The sequence below is a fragment of the Myotis davidii genome, unplaced genomic scaffold, assembly GCF_000327345.1.
Source record: "Myotis davidii unplaced genomic scaffold, ASM32734v1 scaffold73, whole genome shotgun sequence".
NCBI lineage: Eukaryota > Metazoa > Chordata > Mammalia > Chiroptera > Vespertilionidae > Myotis > Myotis davidii.
In genome coordinates this window covers 5,865,764-5,878,411 of record NW_006286675.1, presented here as the reverse complement: position 1 = coordinate 5,878,411, position 12,648 = coordinate 5,865,764, and the positions used below count along the sequence as shown (strand labels likewise).

At 40.4% G+C, this 12,648-nt stretch overlaps 1 protein-coding gene across 5 annotated transcripts in view; it reads left to right on the top strand.

Moving 5' to 3' along the window:
• Nucleotides 1-474: 474 nt before the first annotated feature.
• The window catches only part of NR2C2 (nuclear receptor subfamily 2 group C member 2), an 88,453-nt gene continuing 76,279 nt past the window's right edge, over nucleotides 475-12,648 (top strand). For 2 of the 5 annotated variants that reach the window (XM_006758313.2, XM_006758310.2), the window contains exon 1: nucleotides 475-927. The gene's annotated coding sequence lies outside the window, so the exon portion shown is untranslated. Of the gene's footprint in view, nucleotides 928-11,715; nucleotides 11,821-12,648 lie in introns of those variants that run through there. The other 3 variants (XM_006758312.2, XM_006758311.2, XM_015560399.1) reach the window with 2 other exon arrangements.

Below are 12,648 nucleotides of genomic sequence, written 5' to 3'. Positions count from 1 at the left end.
CGGGCCCCCCCTGACCGGCCTGGCCGGCGCGGGGGTGGGGACAGTAGAGGGGGAATGGCCGCGGCCCCGCCTCACAGCTGGCCCTTCGCCAGCGCCGCCATTTTGTTCTCGATGGAGAGGGCTCTGGCTGGGCCGGACTTCCCTCCTCCTCGTCAGCCTCCTCATCCCTGTGGTCCCTCCTTCCCTCACTCCCTAACTCCTCGCCCCTCCGCTCCTCCTGTGCGGTTGGCGGCCGCCTCGGCCCAACCGCCGTTTTTTCTGAAGGGGAGTGTGGCAGGCGGGTACGGAGTGCCGCCTCGTGAGCGACGGCTTTGCCGGCCAATTGCTGCCCACACAGGAGGGCCGGGACCTGCGCTCCTTCCTCCGAAGTTCTGCTGATTGGCTCGGGCGGGAGAGGGCGGTCCCCGCGGGGCGCTGGAATCCTGGCAGGGCGGGAGCAGGGGCGGGGCGCAGCTTGGGCTCCGGGGTCATGGGGGCGCGGCCTGGGCGGGAGCCGGGAGCACAGGAGAGCCGGCGAGGGGCCGCGCGGTTTCCCGGGGCCTGGAGCGCGTCCAGGATAGGTGATGCCGAGCAGTAGTGATAAAGGCGGCGAAGCATCTTGAGTCCACGTCGCTGACTCGTGGGGAAGACTTTTCGCAGGCTGGACACCGTCCAGGGCCCGGCTCTTTCCTGTATTTCCGGCGCACCCGCGGGCGAATCTTGAGGCTCAACTTCGTAGATTATAAAACGGGGAGAATGGGCGTTCTTGCCAGGCCGGACCTCCCTTCTCAGGACCGTTGAGTGCTCTACTCGGAAAATGGAGTCAAGGCTACTTTGTGAACCCCAGAGTGATGTAAAAATGGTGTTATTGTTGAAAATCGGGTGTAGAAGCGCCAGGAACGGAAAGCTTAAATGTATTGAGGGCTTGAGAGAACACAGGTGAATCAGGTAATTCTCTTCTCATTCATTGATTAAATGCTTGTTTGGTTAGTTTGGGGGCACTGGGGATACATCCAGAAAACTAGCTAGACAAGGCCTCTCTCCCCTCTTAGAATTGGGGATGGGGTTGAATAGGCAAATAAAAGTACGATTTCAGAGAATGGCAAATATCTGAAAAGAAATGGAACTGAATTAAAGAAGATATGAGGAGACAAATTTAGTTTGGGTGGTCAGAGAAGGCCTCTGTAAGGTGGTGCTTGAACCGAGGAACCTAAGGGGGGGCGGGGTGGGGGAGAGAGAGAGAACAAAACAAAACAAAAAAACACGAACCACAGGTGTAAAGGAAGGAAAGCATTTGATGTGATTGGGAACAGGCTGTAAATTGGTTAGAACTAGTTTGTTGTTCTTTCTATTATTTTACTCTATCTCCAGGCTAAAGTATGTGAAATATGACAAAGGTAATAGTAAATCTTCAATTTAACAATGAAAAAGAAAGAGTCAAGGAAAATACAGCCGTAAATGAGTTGCTGATAAATATATGACTTGGGGGGAAAGCCTCAGAAAATCACAGATTCAAATCCTTTGTCAGCCCCTTATATCCATCTTCAGTTCATCAGGTATTTTCGGGCCCCTGAATACCTCCGGAATTAGGTGCCAGACTGGAATACAGAGATGACTAAAACGTGTGAATGTGGTTCTATACACAAGTTATGTTTTCTCCTCTCATCCCCATATATACATACACACACACAAAATGTTTTAAGCCAAAGTTAATTACTGTGTTGGTTAACAGTGTCAGCATTTACTAGCTGTGTGACTTTGGGTATGTTACTTAACGTTTTTGAGCCTTACTAGATCCTTCTAGAATTGAGGATTAAGTGGGTCAAAGTAAATAAAGCGCCTTGCACATAGTAAATACTAATAATTGGAATTAAAGGATATAAATGGTGAAATTTTTAGTCATGTGGTATAGGGGCAAAACACTGGATTGGAACACTGGGGTTCTAGTTTTGACTGTTCTGCTTTTGGTTATTAATTGGCATCCAGACCAAAAATTTGTTTAGAAAACAAATGGAACCAATAGTCTAGCAAAAAGTATGGGTTACTTTACAATTTACAAGACTCTTACAAGCATTACGTTGTTCATACCCAACTAGAACCGATGTAATTGTGGAGGTCCTTTTCCTGCTGTTTTAAAACTTTCTAAGATGTTCCATCATTTTCTTATCGCTGTACCCCTGACCCCCGCGCTCTAAACACACTGGCTTGCCTTCAACTTCAACCGTGACTCACCTTAACCCCAGGCCCTTTCACATGCTGTCCCCTCAGCCTGAAATCCTCACAAGCCCTCTCCCACCCTCCCACCCCCATACACACACACCACACACATACACACCCTAGTCCTGCAGATCTCAGCTCAAGCATCTCTTCCTCAGGGTAGCCCTCTCTGATGCCCAGTGCCAATCTAGATCAGATTCTTTTACTACACTGTATTTTTCCATTATAACCTTAGTCTCACTTTGTAATTATACTCCATTATATGATTGATCGATATGTGTTCCCCTCATCTTGAGGTAAACTGCATGAGAGCAGGAATTATTTTGTTCATTATATTTCCAGCATTTAGCAGAGTGCCTGGCACTATTTGTTGAGTGAATTAATTGATAATTTAAGATATCACTGGTAACTAAGTTACCGCTCATTAATAGTATCTTTTTGTGGGGGCTTGTTTGGCAATTCAGATAGCAGTGCCAGCAATAAAATGTCTGTTACAGTATTTGGATGATTTTAGAAAGTGGCCCCTCACAGATGGCACTGACTGGAGACATGAATTTCTTTTTACCCACTTATATGTTGATTTTATGTTTAGTTTTTTTTAAAGACCAGAAATAGATAACTTAATAATAAACTGAATTACAAAGTAAATTAATGAGTTCATATGGAACTCATTAATAAACAAATAGTCCAAATATAACCATGTCATTTACTTTAACTCAGCGGTTCTCAACCTGTGGGTCGCGACCCCTTTGGCAGTCGAATGACCCTTTCACAAGGGTCGCCTAAAACCATCCTGCATATCAGATATTTACATTATGTTCATAACAGTAGCAACATTACAGTTATGAAGTAGCAACGAAAATAATTTTATGGTTGGGTCACAACATGAGGAACTGTATTTAAAGGGCCAGAAGGTTGAGAACCACTGCTTTAAATGAAGAAACAAAGCACCAATATGATTTTCTTGAAATTAAAAATGCTAGTCATTGTTTCTCTATCACAGGGGAGAGAAGTAGGTTTGCAGGGAGATGAGAGCTGAAAGTCTCTGTGGTCATTTTTATTTTTAAAAAATTTATCTTTATTGTTGAAAGTATTACAGATGTCCCGTTTAACACCATTGGCCCCCTCCACTCTGCTCTAACACTCCCCGCCCTCCCTCCCTGCAGGCCTTCACCATATTATTGTCTGTGTCCATAGGTTATGCATATACACATATAAGTTCTTTGGTTAATCTCTTCCTGCCTTCCCTCTGAGGTTCATCAGTCTGTTCCATGCTTCCATGTCTCTGGATGTACTTTGTTCATCAATTTATTTAGTTCATTAGATTCCACATGTAAGTGAGATCATGTGGTACTTGTCTTTCTCTGCTGGCTTATTTCATTTAGGATAATAGCCTAAGCTACTCTCTTATTTATATATATGTTTATTTATTCACTTACTAATTTATTTATTATTTTAAATTTATCTTTATTGTTGAAAGTATTACAGATGTCCCGTTTAACACCATTGGCCCCCTCCACTCTGCTCTAACACTCCCCGCCCTCCCTCCCTGCAGGCCTTCACCATATTATTGTCTGTGTCCATAGGTTATGCATATACACATATAAGTTCTTTGGTTAATCTCTTCCTGCCTTCCCTCTGAGGTTCATCAGTCTGTTCCATGCTTCCATGTCTCTGGATCTACTTTGTTCATCAATTTATTTTGTTCATTAGATTCCACATGTAAGTGAGATCATGTGGTACTTGTCTTTCTCTGCTGGCTTATTTCATTTAGGATAATAGCCTCCAGGTTCCTCCATGCTGTCTCAGAGGGTAAGAGATCCTGCTTTTTTACAGCTGCATAGTATTTCATTATGTAAATCTACCACAGCTTTTTTATGGACTCATCTGCTGATGGGCACTTGAGCTGTTTCCACATCTTAGCTATTATAAATAGCTCTGCTGTGAACATAGGGCTGCATGTATTCTTTCTGATTGCTGTTTCAGGATTCTTAAGGTATATTCCTGGAAGTGGGATCACTGGGTCAAATGACAGTTCCATTTTTAATTTTTTGAGGAAACTCCATACTATTCTTCATAGTGGCTGCACCAGTCTGCATTCCCACCAGCAGTGTACTAGGGTTCTCTTTTCTCCACATCCTCGCCAGCACTAGTTTGTTGATTTGTTGGTGCTAGCCATTCTGGCAGGTGTGAGGTGATACATCATTGTCATTTTAAGTTGCATCTCTCTGGTGATTAGTGATTTTGAACATTTTTTCTTATGTCTCTTGGCCATCTGCATATCTGCTTTGCAGAAGTGTCCATTTAGGTCCTTTGCCCATTTTTTCATTGTATTATTTATCTTCCTTTTGTTAAGTTGTATGATTTCTTTATATATTTTGGAAATTTATCCCATATTAGATGTATAATTTGCAAATATGTTCTCCCATACAGTGGGATCCTTCTTCATTTTGTTGATGTTTTCCTTAGCTGTGCAGAAGCTTTTTATTTTGATGTAGCCATTAATTTTATTTATTCTTCCAAAGATAAATGGATTCATGTAACAGAATTATTGAAGAATAAACTTTTAATTGCTTTCCCAAGTTTAAAAGCTTACTTTGCAAAGTATATGTTAAGCTTCCACCTGAAAGTCTGGTAAATAGACCATTTTTGCTGACTTATTTTACATACTACTTACTTTTTATGTGTTTTTATTTTTTATTTTAGAGAGAGAAGGGAGAGAGAGAAAAAAATCAATGATACAGAGAAACATTCATCAGTTGCCTCCTGCACACACCCCTACTGGGCATGGAGCCTGCAACCCCATGTGCCCAGACTGGAATCACACTGCTGAACTTTCGGTGCATGGGACATGGCTCAACCAATTGAGCCACACTGGCCAGGGCTATATAATACTGATTTTAAAAATAAAATGTTATAATATTTTAAAACCAATTAGCAGTCACACTTTTATTTAAATCTTTGGTTTTGGATTCTTCTATCCGGTTACAGGAATTTTTGGTACCACTTGTTCAACAATTTTGATTCCTTGAATTAATTACTCAGGGTAACTAAGAAACTGATAGTTTAATGTTGTTTTACAACATGAAAATACTTATTTATTGCTTTCAACAGTTGTATTTAAGATGACCTTGAAATTTTGTTCTCATGAACATGCCTTTACAGAAAATAAAATCCATATGTGTAATAATCTTACTTTTTGAGGAATTCCGGAAAATCTTAACATTTGTCTCCAAGAAGTCAAGTAACAGTTAAACGCCTGTCTCTGGAACCTTGAGTGGGTAGCCTATCTGAGGCTTATAGATTTCCCACTTTTAAAATGTGGAGGTGGGAACCAACACTGAGATTGGGGCCAAGAGTAGGAGTCACTTGTCCAGGTTACATAGAATAAGGCAGGTGGACCTGTGTAGAGCAGACCCCCTTCAACCTTGGTACTGAACCACTGACCTTTTGGGTCTAGCTGTCTTAGTGTCTCCACATATTGAGGGCTCTCATTTGGGGTTTTTATCTTTGAGTTCTCTTACCTGTGTGTCATATGCTCCTTCAGTCCCAAAGCACGTTCTAGAGCAGATACTAGTTCCCTTTAATCAGTACCACACAGGAGGAATCTGTGAAGGAATCCATCTTAGAGCTCAAGTCCAGCCTCACACCTGATGCAACACTTTGCAAGAGTTTTGTTTAGCTCTTTTTACTTTATTACTGGTAATGAGAAACTTAAATAACGTTGACTTTTCCTCCATGTGTGATTATCTTCTTTAACGTGATGTACACATTCGTGTTCCTGTCGCACATTGTAAAAGATAAGCTCTTATTTGTTGGAGTCTCACTTGCAACCTAACATGACTGGAGCCTGAGATTCTCGTTGTAATTCCCTCCCATCCCTGCCACTTCTTCCCCATATCCCTTGCCATCTATTTCTGCTAACTGTTCCCCATCCTCTCTTCAGTTGCCTTAAGTGCTAGAGAGTTTTAAGCAACAGGAGCTCTGTACCAAAAGTCATGACTGTTTGGAAATTGCAACTCAACTAGCATAGCTCCCAATAATGAGTGGTAGTGGATAGAAAGGATGACAGTTCAGACGAGGGCGTTGGCATAGGCATTATTACAAGGAGAGAAGGAGCAGATTGATACCCCTGGCATCTGGAGTCTTGGAGCAGAGGTATGGGAAGTGAATTATTAGGTTGAGAAAGAAATAGGCTAGCCGAAACTGGTTTGGCTCAGTGGATAGAGCGTCGGCCAGCGGACTGAAGGGTCCCAGGTTCGATTCCGGTTAGGGGCATGTGCCTGGGTTGCGGGCACATCCTCAGTGGAAGATGTGCGGGAGGCGGCTGGTCAATGTTTCTCTCTCATCGAAGTTTCTAGCTCTCTGTCTCTCTCCCTTCCTCTCTGTAAAAAATCAATAGAATATATTTTAAAAAAAGAAATAGGCTAGCTCAGACACTCAACTGTTGTTTTTGCTTCACTCCTGGACTCCAGGTAGCCTATAATGATGAAAGCTAACCTCGGGGAAAGTGTGATTTTTTAGGGACAATAAAAATTAACTCTCCCACTGTAATAGGCCTGAAGTCCCTACATAGGAGGTGAAACCTTTCATTCCATAATTATTCTAAGCCCTGGAAATGTTAATAAGTTGATAGGGAGGAGTTCCATTCCAAGTGTAAAAGAGGGTATCATTCTGTCCTGTTTGGATTAGTGGGAGGTGTGAAAGAAGGTATTGAGGCCTAGAAAATTGGGTGAATGCTACTGAAGAGTGAGGAGGAGAAGCTGGCAGTGCTAGACTCAAACTTGAAGGCTTCATGGTTTGACTGGGAGAAATCTTACTTACCTTTATTGTTCACGTATTGATAGCAAAAAAAAAACAAAGGTAGACAAAAAAAAAAAGTGTCTTACTGTCTGCCCACACATGCACTTTCAATAACTGCCTGCCTCTGTACCACTCTCATTCTCTTTCTCTCACTCTCCCTTATTGCTTCTGCAATAATACATCTTTTTACTAGGTTAAGTAAACCCGGAATTGAAAAATCACCTTTACCATGGTTGAAAGCACAGAGTTTAGGTCAGCCCTTGGCTGAAAAGACTGGTAATCAGAACATGTTTGTTACTTAATGCAATGTGGATTTTTTAAAAATTAAATTTAAATTTGTTTCTTTTCTAAAGTAAAAGATTTTTTTTAAAAAAGGAAATTTTCAAATGAAGGAAAGATAGCATTGCATCAAAAGGCACATACTAAGAATGTTGTCAATAGATAATGTGACTTTACGTGAAACATGTAATGAAACCAATTTTACCATAGGCTACTGGATATAAACAAGAGTTACGTTTCTAGGGTATCTCATCAACGTTATAATAAAATAACATTATTCAAGGACCTGCTGTATTTAGGAATTAGTGATTGTATAAACTAGTTATTAAATGATCTAGCTTATTGATTCAAGCAATTTGTTCCCTAGCTGCTCTGTCACTTTAAAAGATTCCTTCCTCTTGACTTTTTCTGAGAAATTATTTTGAAGGATACTGATATAGAGGGGATGTTGTGTTCTTAGAGTCAGAGAGGCCTGGAAGACTTGAAACAAGTTGATTAAACTTCTGAATTTTTTTTTTTCTGTTGTATTGGTAGTGCTAATAATACCTAATCAGAAGGTATTTTAAGGATTAAATGATGCCTCCTTTTATATAAGGCACATTGTAAATTCTGAGGAAGTCTGTCCTGCTTTCCTTCCATCCATCTGTCCCTGGATATAAACAAGAAATGAAGAGAGTTCTTATCACCCTTACACTTAGGCCCCCAGAAAGGTGAGGAAAATCATGCAGTGATTTTTTTTTTTTTTTTCAGGAAGTCACACAGAAAGTTGTAGCACTGCTCTGGTAACATGAGAACTCCATAGATGAGAACCACTTCTTTCCACACTGTTCAATCTTTACCACCTCACCTCCCACCCCCTAACACACATATATCATTTGCTGTCCCTTTCTTGTAGTCCAGACTTGTAATAAGTTTCTTGTGTAGGGCAGGGAATCACCTAATCTAAAAGCAAGTAATCTTTGAGTTTAAGTAGTGGCAGGGTTTCTGATTGAAGTGGCAGGATGTATATCTGAACTTGACCTTAGAGCAGCCGTGGGCAAACTACAGGCCCGCGGGCCGGATCCGGCCAGTTTGAAATGAATAAAACTAAAAAAAAAAAAGACCGTACCCTTTTATGTAATGATGTTTACTTTGAATTTATATTAGTTCACACAAACACTCCATCCATGCTTTTGTTCCAGCCCTCCGGTCCAGTTTAAGAACCCATTGTGGCCCTCTAGTCAAAAAGTTTGTCCACCCCTGCCTTAGAGCATCCCCATGAGCCTTTCTTTTGATGAACATTTTATTATATTAAATCTGCCACTTGATTACCATATCCTGGTTTCAAGTCTTGATCTATGATTTCAAATCTTTAGCTATGTATTTCTCTCTCTTTTAAAATCCTCTTTCAGGCTATCTAGATTCTTCAGTTTTTATTTTCCCATGAGTATGAATAAAAAGACTCTGACAGCCCAACTGGTGTTGCTCAGTGGTTGAGCGTTGACCTATGAACCAGGAGGTCACAGTTCGATTCCCAGTCAGGGCACATGCCCTGGTTGTGGGCTCAATCCCCACTGGGGCATGCAGGAGGCAGCCAATCAATGATTCTCTTTCCTCATTGATGTTTCTATCTCTTTCTCTCCCATCCTCTCTGAAATCAATAAAAAGAAAAAAAGACTCTTGACAGTCACAGCATAACAAAGCTTACGCTGAATATCTTGGGCCTATCAAGAAGTTCTATTACCTATGTAGTATTTTGAAAATAGTTATTAGGTATTGGTTTATTTTTAAATATTTATGAGATTTATCTTGATTTAGTCCTTTCATTTTTCCCAGTTAATACAATTTAACAATGAATTACAAATGCTATGTGAGCATATGATGCATGTAAATATAGTTAATTTCATGTGGATCTTATGTCGAAATGAGAGACCTATTTCTAAGTGTAATACACATTTTATAAATTTGAGTTATTGCTTTCAAATTTCTTTGAGAAAGTAAAAGTGGCACCATCTTCTTGCACCAATAGTAGCTTCCATGTATCATATGTCTGTTATGCGCCTGGCATTGAGTTAGGCTCTTACATACATATTTAAGATCTAATCTTCACAATAACCTCGTGTGGTTTAGTATCAGAAAGATCGACTTAGTGCCAAAGCCTTACAACCCAGTATATTTGTTTAGATGAGAAACTATCAAGACAGTAGATATTTTTTAATGTTATATAATTATGGGCCATGCAATACATAAATATGGATAATATGAATCAGTTGATTGTGAAGGGAAAGGAAGGCTCACCCATTCCTATCAATGAAGACAGAGTTTCCTTGTCCCAGGGCTTGTTTATTGTCATTTGAGACCCTGGCTCCTAAGCCTGCCCCTGTGGAGAACATAGCTGAGCTGTCCTGGTGACTTACTGGGTATTCAGGTGTTCACAGTCAGAGCCCAGCTTTCTCTGCAATGGGGTTTGTAGCTTTGCTTCACAAAGGAAACCTTGGTTGCAAAGTTTGGTCAGCTGTACACTTTTTGTGAGCCCAGAAGAGCTTATTCAAAGTCACCTCAGTTTTCTCTACTTCTTTGTTATTAAAAGGGTGATATTGATCTCATTGGAGTTGAAAGAATATGTTATAAAACCTACGCTTGCATAAAGACAAGCAATAATAGTTTTACTTCCATCATCCTATGGTCTGTATTATAGTTTTTATGTACTGTGCCCTGTTGTCATACATGGGCAATACAGGAAAAACTCACATTCCTACTATGTCGTCTTTCAATCTTCAAGTTAAGTTTAAGACTATGCCTTCATACTTCATAGTCTTTGTTGCCACCACTTTCTAACTGGCCCTCCATTTGTAGTCTCTCCTTTTTTATCATCACATTGTTGCCTAAAGGAATTTTTTAAGATCCAGATGTGATTACTTCATTTTTCTGCCAAACCTCTGATAGTTCTCTGTTACCTATCGTATGAGCCTCTCTCCTCCCCTGACCTCTCCAATAATCCCCCACCAGATTTCCTACTGTTCCTCAAATATGTCGTTCTCTTTCATACCTACCAGTTTGTATGAGCTGTCATCTCTGCTTAGAACTCTCTCCATCCTCCTCTTTGCTTATTGAATTTCTACTCTTGCTTCAAGACCCAGCTTCTCTCCTCTAAAACTACCACAAGCAGAGCGAGGTGCTACTTCCTTTGGATATTCATTGTAGCATTTAACACTGCATAGCTTTTATTTCTTTCTAAAATTCTTCAAGGACAAAGACTTTCTCCCCCTTTTATTATTGTCATTGTTAATTCTCAGCAGTCAATTCATTTACTATTTCACAGCAGTTGCTTAAAAAGGATTGGTAGTTAGTTGTTCAACTTGATTAGCTTAAAATTACCCTTGAAAAATATTCTGTAGCAGTTTCTTTTTTTACTTAAGCTATTTGGTCTTTTCCGGAACATTACTTGTGTGTGGGAGCTATCTTCAAGGGTTAGGGAGCCGAATACGTCAGGGACCAACCTTTGAAGACCTCAAGTTTCTGTACCAAGAAAAATAATGTTTTGTTCACAGTGCTTGTAAGTATAGTTCCTGGTGTAATCATTCAGGAAATGTCAGTTACTCTCAGTATTACCATGCTTAGCTCCACCAGCCAAGAAGGTTGTTTTTATTTGTTTTTATTTTTTTTAATATATTTCATTGATTTTTTACAGAGAGGAAGGGAGAGAGATAGAGAGCTAGAAACGTCGATCAGCTGCCTCCCGCACATCTCCCACTGGGGATGTGCCCGCAACCCAGGTACATGCCCTTGACTGGAATCGAACCTGGGACCTTTCAGTCCGCAGGCCGACGCTCTATCCACTGAGCCAAACCGGTTTCGGCAAGAAGGTTGTTTTTAAATGTTTTTTTTTTCTAGTTTGTAGTATCAAAACAGTAGGTTGTTCTTTTTTTTTTTTTTTTTCAGACTTCAAATGCAAAATTATATTGTGCTAGTGACTGGTTTTTCAAACTACATGTGGGCACAATACACTGTACCCTGGAGCTTCTCATTTTAGGGGGATGCCCCCTAATTGACAACCATTGTCAAAGTGGTCTACCTTTCCTTCCTACTATGTGGTCTTTCTGTCTTTAGGATTACCTATTTCTGTGGTAGCAGTAAGAGAAGCTCTCAGGTGAGAGCTTACCCTCTGGCATTATCTTTTTTTTAACCTATGCACTTGAGTTAAATATTTTCACTGATGTCTTTCATTGTGATATCCTGAAAGAAGGCCCTCTTTCTTATTTATATATGAGAATAAAATACGGTTTGCGACTTAGCATATTTTCAAAAATGATGAAATGGAAAATATTTTTTGAAATTACCCTCTCACTTATCTGCTTTCACTGGATTTAAATCTTTATTGAAAGCACTTTTCATAATTTCTCTTTCAATACCTCTCTCAATGTTATTCTCACTCTTTGTCTTTGCTTATTTTTCCAGAAGGTGCACATTCCTCCTTGTTCATTTTTAAGCAGTTCCAAAACTGCTGTTGATGATGCCTGAAGCTGCTTTGGAGGCAGAAAACCAAGAGTGAGATCAAGAATTGTAAGAATTTAAGTTATAAAGAAAGGTTGCTGCTTCGGGTCATGAGTGTTTGAGATAGTTAAGGAAGTTGGTATGGGCAAGAGAGCAAAATGGGGTGGGAGGGTGCACTTGCCCTAACAGAGCAAGGTTTATTATAAAGCTGCAGTAATAAGATAATGGTAGTGGTATGGAGAAAGATAAGTATAACAGTAGTGGAATAGAATAGGGAACCTAGAATTACATCCACACATATAGCCTGAGATATGGTAGGCAAAAAGGATAGGTTGTTTAGAAATGGTCCTGGAAAATTGATTATCCATACAAGGGGGTAAAAATGGATTCTTCCCATCAAACTCAAAAATCAATTTACAGATGGATTGAGGACTTAAATGTGAGGGACAAAACTCTTTAACATTTATAATACATAACATTATACTTTTAAAAAAATCCTCACCCAAGGATATGTTTTTATTGATTTTAGAGAGAGAGGAAGGGGAGGAAGGGAGGCAGGAGGGGGGGGGAAGAGAGAGAGAGAGAGAGAGAGAGAGAGAGAAATGTCAATCGGGTGCCTTCCACATGTGCCCCAACCAGGGGTTGAACCCGCAGCCTAGGTATGTGCCCTGACTTGGAATTGAATCCACGACCCCTCGGTGCATGGGATGATGCTCTAACTCTGATTCTCAACCTTCCTAGTGCCACAACCCTTTAACACAGTTCCTTATGTTGTGGTGACCCCCAACCATAAAATTATTTTCGTTGCTACTTCATAACTGTAATGTTGCTACTGTTATGAATCGTAATGTAAATATCTGTTATGCAGATGGTCTTCGACGACCCCTGTGAAAGGGT